Genomic DNA, 8,565 nt, shown 5'->3' with positions numbered 1-8,565 from the left:
TACTGGTCGGGGTGAAGATACCCCGAACAAGCCCCTCAGAGGATTACTTTCCATAGTAACAAGTGACAGTAAATTTCAGCACACTATATAAATTTTTCCTTACCAAATTCCACCTACCAAAGGCGCTTCATTGCCCGGCAACGGCGCCAGAAAAGAGTCTTGATGACCCGCAAGTATAGGGGATCTATCTTAGTCCTTTCGATAAGTAAGAGTGTCGAACCCAACGAGGAGCAGAAGGAAATGATAAGCGGTTTTTAGCAAGGTATTCTCTGGAAGCACTGAAATTATAGGTAACAGATAGTTTTGTGATAAGATAATTTGTAATGAGCAACAAGTAACCAAAGTAAATAAAGTTCAGCAAGGTGGCCCAATCCTTTTTGTAGCAAAGGAAAAGCCTGGACAAACTCTTATATAGAGAAAAGCGCTCCCGAGGACACATGGGAATTATCGTCAAGCTAGTTTTCATCACGTTCATATGATTCGCGTTCGGTACTTTGATAATTTGGTATGTGGGTGGACCGGTGCTTGGGTACTGTCCTTACTTGGACAAGCATCCCACTTATGATTAACCCCTATTGCAAGCATCCGCAACTACAACAAAAGTATTAAGGTAAACCTAACCATAGCATGAAACATATGGATCGAAATCAGCCCCTTACGAAGCAACGCATAAACTAGGGTTTAAGCTTCTGTCACTCTAGCAACCCATCGTCTACTTATTACTTCCCAATGCCTTCCTCTAGGCCCAAATAATGGTGAAGTGTCATGTAGTCGACGTTCACATAACACCACTAGAGGGAAGACAACATACATCTCATCAAAATATCGAACGAATACCAAATTCACATGACTACTAATAGCAAGACTTCTCCCATGTCCTCAGGAACAAATGTAACTACTCATAAAGCATATTCATGTTCATAATCTGAGGGGTATTAATATGCATATAGGATGTGAACATATGATCTTCCACCAAATAAACCAACTAGCATCAACTACAAGGAGTAATTAACACTACTAGCAACCTACAGGTACCAATCCCAGACTTAGAGACAAGAATTGGATACAAGAGATGAACTAGGGTTTGAGAGGAGATGGTGCTGATGAAGATGTTGAGGGAGATTGGGCCCGTCCCGATGAGAGGAGCATTGGTCATGACGATGGTGATGATTTCCCCCTCCCGGAGGGAAGTTTCCCCGGCAGAACAGCTCCGCCAGAACCCGAGATTGGTTCCGCCAAGGTTCCGCCACGTGGCGGCGGAGTCTCGTCCCAAAAGCTTGCTTATGATTTTTTTCCCTCAACAAAAGACTCCATATAGCAGAAGATGGGCATCGGAGGGCCACCAGGGGCCCACGAGGGTGGGGGCGCGCCCCCAACCTCGTGGGCAGGGTGTGGCCCTCCTCTGGAATTTCTTGCGCTTAGTATTTTTTATATATTCTGAAAATGACTTCCGTGAAGTTTCAGGACTTTTGGAGCTATGCATAATAGGTATCTAATATTTGCTCCTTTTCCAGCCCAAAATCCCAGCTGCCGGCATTCTTCCTCTTTATGTAAACCTTGTAAAATAAGAGAAAATAGGCATAAGTATTGTGACATAATGTGTAATAACAGCCCATAATGCAATAAATATCGATATAAAAGCATGATGCAAAATGGACGTATCACCATTCTGTTCTAAATACTCTCAAAATAATATAAGTGAAGCATGAGAGATCATCTATTTCTTCAAAATAAAACCACCGCCATGCTCTAAAAAGATATAAGTGAAGTACTAGAGCAAATGACAAACTACTCCGAAAGATATAAGTGAAGATCAATGAGTAGTCGAATAATTATGCAACTATGTGAAGACTCTCTAACATTTAATAATTTGAGATCTTGGTATTTTATTCAAACAACAAGCAAAACAAAATAAAATAAAATGACGCTCAAAGCAAAACACATATCATGTGGCGAATAAAAATATAGCTCCAAGTAAAGTTACCGATGAACGAAGACGAAAGAGGCGATGCCTTCCGGGGCATCCCCAAGCTTAGGCTCTTGGTTGTCCTTGAATATTACCTTGGGGTTCCATGGGAATCCCCAAGCTTAGGCTCTTGCCGCTCCTTATTCCATAGTCCATCCAATCTTTACCCAAAACTTGAAAACTTCACAACACAAAACTTAACAGAAAACTCGTAAGCTCCGTTAGTATAAGAAAATAAATCACCACTAAGGTACTGTTGTGAAGTCATTCTAAATTCATATTGGTGTAATATCTACTTTATTCCAACTTATCTATGGTTCATACCCTCCTATACTACTCATAGATTCATCAAAATATGCAAACAACACATAGAAAACAGAATCTGTCAAAAACAGAACAGTCTGTAGTAATATGTATCAAACGTATACTTCTCGAACCCCAAAAATTATAAAATAAATTTCTGGACGTGAGTAATTTATCTATTAATCATCTTAAAAAATAATTAACTAAATAGCACTCTCTGTTAAAAAATGGAAGCAAATCTCGTGAGCGCTAAAGTTTCTGTTTTTTACAGCAGGATCGCAAAGACTTTCCCCAAGTCTTCCCAACGGTTCTACTTGGCACAAACACTAATTAAAAACTTGATCATAATAGAGGCTGGATAAATTATTTATTACTAAACAGGAACAAAAGGTAAGGAACAAAAATAAACTTGGGTTGCCTCCCAACAAGCGCTATCGTTTAACGCCCCTAGCTAGGCATGATGATTTCAATGATGTCCACATAAAAGATAAGGATTGTAACATAAAGACATCATCATGAAGAATATGACTAGCACATTTAAGTCTAACCCACTTCCTATGCATAGGGATTTTTTGAGAAAACAACTTGTGGGAACAAGAATCAACTTGCATAGGAAAGAAAAACAAGCATAACTTCAAGATTTTAAAAACATAGAGAGGAAACTTGATATCAATTCCTACGAGCATATATTCCTCCCGCATAATAATTTACAGTAGCATCATGAATGAATTCAACAATATAACCATCACATAAAGCATTCCTTTCATGATATACAAGCATAGAATTTTTATTACTCTCCACATAAGCAAATTTCTTCTCATGAATAGTCGTGGGAGCAAACTCAACAAAATAACTATCATGGGATTGAAAATTGAAATCAAGATGACAAGTTTCATTATTATCCTTATTCTTTAAAGCATACGTGTCATCACATAATCATCATAGATAGGTGGCATGCTTTCATCATAATAAATTTGCACATCAAAACTTGGGGGACAAAGAATATCATCTTCATCAAACATAGCTTCCCCAAGCTTGTCGCTTTCCATATCATTAGCATCATAGATAGTCAAGGAATTCATACTAACAACATTGCAATCATACTCATCATTCAAATATTTAGTGCCAAACATTCTAATGCATTCTTCTTCTAGCACTTGAGCACAATTATTGGAATCCTTATTTTCATGAAAGATATTAAAAATATGACGCATATGAGGTACCCTCAATTCCATTTTTTTGTAGTTTTCTTTTATAAACTAAACTAGTGATAAAACAAGAAACTAAAAGATTCGATTGCAAGATCTAAAGATATACCTTCAAGCGCTAACCTCCTCGGCAACGGCGCCAAAAAAGAGCTTGATGTCTACTACACAACCTTCTTCTTGTAGACGTTGTTGGGCCTCCAAGTGCAAAGGTTTGTAGGACAGTAGCAAATTTCCCTCAAGTGGATGACCTGAGGTTTATCAATCCGTGGGAGCCGTAGGATGAAGATGGTCTCTCTCAAACAACCCTGCAACCAAATAACAAGGAGTCTCTTGTGTCCCCAACACACCCTATACAATGATAAATTATATAGGTGCACTAGTTCGGCGAAGAGATGGTGATACAAGTGCAATATGGATGGTAGATATAGGTTTTTGTAATCTGAAAATATGAAAACAACAAGGTAACTAATGATAAAAGTGAGCACAACCGGTATTGCAATGCGTTGAAACAAGGCCTAGGGTTCATACTTTCACTAGTGCAAGTTCTCTCAACAATAATAACATAATTGGATCATATAACTATACCTCAACATCCAACAAAGAGTCACTCCAAAGTCACTAATAGCGGAGAACAAACGAAGAGATTATGGTAGGGTACAAAACCACCTCAAAGTTATCCTTTCTGATTGATCTATTCAAGAGTCGTAGTAAAATAACATGAAGCTATTCTTTCCGTTCAATCTATCATAGAGTTCGTACTAGAATAACACCTTAAGACACAAATCAACCAAAACCCTAATGTCACCTAGATACTCCAATGTCACCTCAAGTATCCATGGGTATGATTATACGATATGCATCGCACAATCTTAGATTCATCTATTCAACCAACACAAAGAACTTCAAAGAGTGCCACAAAATTTCTACCGGAGAGTCAAGACGAAAACGTGTGCCAACCCCTATGCATAAGTTCACGAGGTCACGGAACTCGCAAGTTGATCACCAAAACATACATCAAGTGGATCACATGATATCCCATTGTCACCACAGATAAGCACATGCAAGACATACATCAAGTGTTCTCAAATCCTTAAAGACTCAATCCGATAAGATAACTTCAAAGAGAAAACTCAATTCATCACAAGAGAGTAGAGGGGAGAAACATCATAGGATCCAAATATAATAGCAAAGCTCGCGATACATCAAGATCGTACCACCTCAAGAACGTGCGCGAGAGAGAGAGAGAGAGAGATCAAACACATAGCTACCGGTACATATCCTTAGCCCCGAGGGATAACTACTCCCTCCTCATCATGGAGAGTGCCGGGATGATGAAGATGGCCACCGGAGAGGGATTCCCCCCTCCGGCAGGGTGCCGGAACGGGTCTAGATTGGTTTTCAGTGGCTACGGAGGCTTCTGGCAGCGGAACTCCCGATCTATTCTGCTCTCGGATGTTTTTAGGGTATATGGATATATATAGGCGAAAGAAGTCGGTCAGGAGAGCCACGAGGAGCCCACGAGGCAGGGGCGCGCCCAGGGGGGTAGGGCGCCCCCACCCTCATGGTGGCCTCGGGGCTCTTCTGGCCCACCTCCGGTACTCCGTGGGCTTTTTCTAGTCCAAAAATGATCTCCGTGAAGTTTCAGGTCAATTGGACTCCATTTGATTTTCCTTTGCTGCGATACTTAAAAACAAGGAAAAACCAAAAACTGGCACTGGGCTCTAGGTTAATAGGTTAGTCCAAAAAATCATATGAAATAGCATATTAATGCATATAAAACATCCAAAGTTGATAATATAATAGCATGGAACAATAAAAAATTATATATACGTTGGAGACGTATCCGCTGCTTCAAATCCAAATACATCTTGGTGTTTCCGGGGTGTATCGAGTATGGCGAGTCATGAGCCTCCTGAAGTATCAACTTCCTGATCTCTACATTATTAGGTACATAAGCACGGTCCTCAAACCACAAGGTGTTGTGCTCATCCTCACGAAAACCCTTGGCTTTACCTTTGCTCATTTTCTCCTTTATATTTGCAATTCCCTTATCATCCTTTTGAGCTTCTCGAATTTTTCCCAATAATGTCGACTGAATTTCCAATGCTGCAACAAAACCTCTAGGGACTATCTCCAAACGTAGCTCCTTGAGATCTTCAGCTAACTCAGTTGGTAATCCGCTGCTTACGAGGTTATCGGCGTAACTCTTTCGGCTCAAAGCGTCTGCTACAACATTGGCCTTGCTTGGATGATAGTGCAACTTCATATCATAATCCTTTATAAGCTCCAACCATATCCTCTGCCTGAGATTCAACTCCTTCTATGTGAAAATGTACTTCAAACTCTTATGATCCGTGTACACATCACAATGATTTCCAATAAGAAAATGTCTCCAGGTCTTGAGTCCATGCACTATAGCTGCTAACTCCAAATCATGCGTGGCATAATTTAACTCATGCGGTCGAAGATGATGTGAGGCATATGAAACAACTCTTCCGTCTTGCATAAGTACGCCTCCAAGTCCTAAGCAAGATGCATCACAATACACTTGGAAATCCTTGCGTATATCCGACAGAATCATCACTGGGGCTGTAACCAGACGTTTCTTCAACTCTCGGAAACTTGCCTCACATTCATCGGTCCATTTGAAGTTGTTGTCCTTCTTCAACAACTCTGTCATAGGCTTCGCAATCTTAGAGAAATTCTCAATGAATCTCCGATAATATCCCGCGAGTCCAAGAAAACTTCAGATCTCTCCAACTGAGGTGGGTGCCAACCACTCAGTGACCGACTGAACCTTAGTAGGGTCTAATTCTATACATTCTCCTGATATAACATGTCCAAGGAATCCAACTTCTTTCAACCAAAACTCGCATTTGCTGAACTTGGCGTATAACTGATGATCCCTGAGCTTCTCGAGAACTAAACGCAAATGCTCCTTGTGTTCCTCTTCATTCTTCGAGTACACCAAAATGTCATCAATTAACACCACGAAAAATTTATCCAAGAACTCCATGAACACCTTATTCATCATACTCATGAAATAAGCAGGGGCGTTTGTCATTCCAAGTGACATAACCATGTACTCAAATAGCCCGTACCTTGTGGTGAAGGCCGTCTTGGGTATATCCTATTCTCGGATCTTCGGTTGGTGGTATCCTAATCGAAGATCGATCCTGGAAAATACTTTAGCTCCTTGCAGCTGGTCAAACAAATCATTGATCATCGACAGTGGGTACTTGTTCTTAATCATCACTTCATTCAATGCACGATAATCAACCACCATTCTCAGAGATTTATCCTTCTTCTCAACCAAAAGCACTGGGGCTCCCCATGGTGACGAGCTTCGTCGAATGTAACCTTTCTCCAATAACTCCTTAATCTGTTTCTTAATCTCCTCCAGATCATTCGCGGGCATCCGGTATGGTCTCTTTGATATTAGTCCGGTGCCTGGCAACAACCCTATCAAAAACTCAATGTCTCGATCCGGCGGCATGCCTGGTAGTTCCTCTGGAAATACACCCAGGTAATCCTTCACTACAGGCACTTCCTCCTGAACAACGCCCATGAGGGAGTTTAGTGAGTCCTCTTTGGGTATGCCTGGATACATACTTAATCCTTTTTCCCTCCGGGGTGGTGAGTAGAATTGACCTACTAGCACAGTCAATGTTTCCTCCATACTTCGATAGCCAATCCATACCCAGCATCACATCCAATCCTTGTGACTCCAGAATTATTAGGTATGAGGGGAAGATATGTCTGCCAATGTTTAAGGGTATCCGGTCGCACCATCGGCTGGCCATATACTCTGCTCCTGGTGAGCTTACTAACAAGGGTGTCCTAAGGGCTAAGGTGGGTAACTTAAACTTGTCCACAAATCCCCTTGAAATGTATGAATGCGATGCACCAGTATCGAAAAGAACGAGAGCGGTAAATGACTTAACCAAAAACTTACCGATAACTGCGTCTGGCCGCTCTTCAACCTCCTCCACGTTCACGTGGTTCACTTGGCCCTTATTGAAAGGGCTGGGATTCTTCCCAGAGCTTCCATTGCCATTTCCATTCTAGAGTTCAGGACACTCATTGGCATAGTGTCCAGTCTTCCCGCACTTAAAACAAGTAACATGACTTTGGTCCTTCTTGGCGGGTGTGCTTGGGTTAGAGCGGTTCTGACTGCTTTCTCCACTCCCATTTCCATTCCTAGAGCCATTGTGGTTATGTGAACTTCCTCCATTGTGGTTATGGCCTCCATGGTTATGGGTATATCCTCCCGAGTTCGGGGTGAACGAGGTTTCTGCTGAGCTCCTCAATTGTACTTCCCTTGTCCATTCTTCCTTTTGCGGCTCTCAATCTGTTGCTGCTTCCCTTCAATCATAATAGCCTTATCTACCAACTCCTGGTAGTTGTTAAATGTCGCCACCATTAACTGCATACTCATCTCATCATTCAGCCCTTCCATAAACTTCTCTTGCTTCGCGGCATCTGTGGCCACATCATCTAGGGCATAGTGGGCTAACTTACTAAACTCATCCACGTACTGCCCCACAGTATGGTTGCCCTGGTGTAAGTTGCAAAATTCATGCTCATAGCTCTAGGTTAGACATCAGCAGTGCGGAACGCTTGCTGAAACTGCTCCCAAGTAACATTGGCTATGGGGAAGGTGGCTGTGTAATTCTCACACCATGAGGCTGCAGGTCCATCCAATTGGTGTGCGGCAAAACACACCTTCTCAGCATCTGTGCAACCTGAAGTGGTCAACTCCCTTCCAATCTTGTGTAGCCAATCATCAACAACTGTGGGCTCGGTGCTATTGGAAAACACCGGCGGTTGTAACCTCAGAAAACAGGCTAAGTTGTCAACTGGAGGGGGTGGCGGTGGGTTGTTGTCATTATTGTAGTTGTTGTTGTTGCCTTGATTCTGAACTAGAAACTGCATCAGTGTATTCTGCTGTTGGATCAACTGAGTGAGCTCCAGTGGGAAGGCAAATCCGGGGTCACATCTCGGAGGCATTTGATGGGTTTAGAGGGGAGAGACTAGAATAGAATGAGGTCTAGTGAGAAAGCACTACCCATATGCACATGAGACAAA

The sequence above is a fragment of the Triticum urartu genome, chromosome 5A (genome assembly GCF_056163025.1).
Source record: "Triticum urartu cultivar PI428250 chromosome 5A, HENAU_Tu73, whole genome shotgun sequence".
Taxonomy (NCBI): Eukaryota; Viridiplantae; Streptophyta; class Magnoliopsida; order Poales; family Poaceae; genus Triticum; species Triticum urartu.
The sequence above is the reverse complement of the archived record's forward strand: the minus strand, read 5'-3'. Positions refer to the sequence as shown.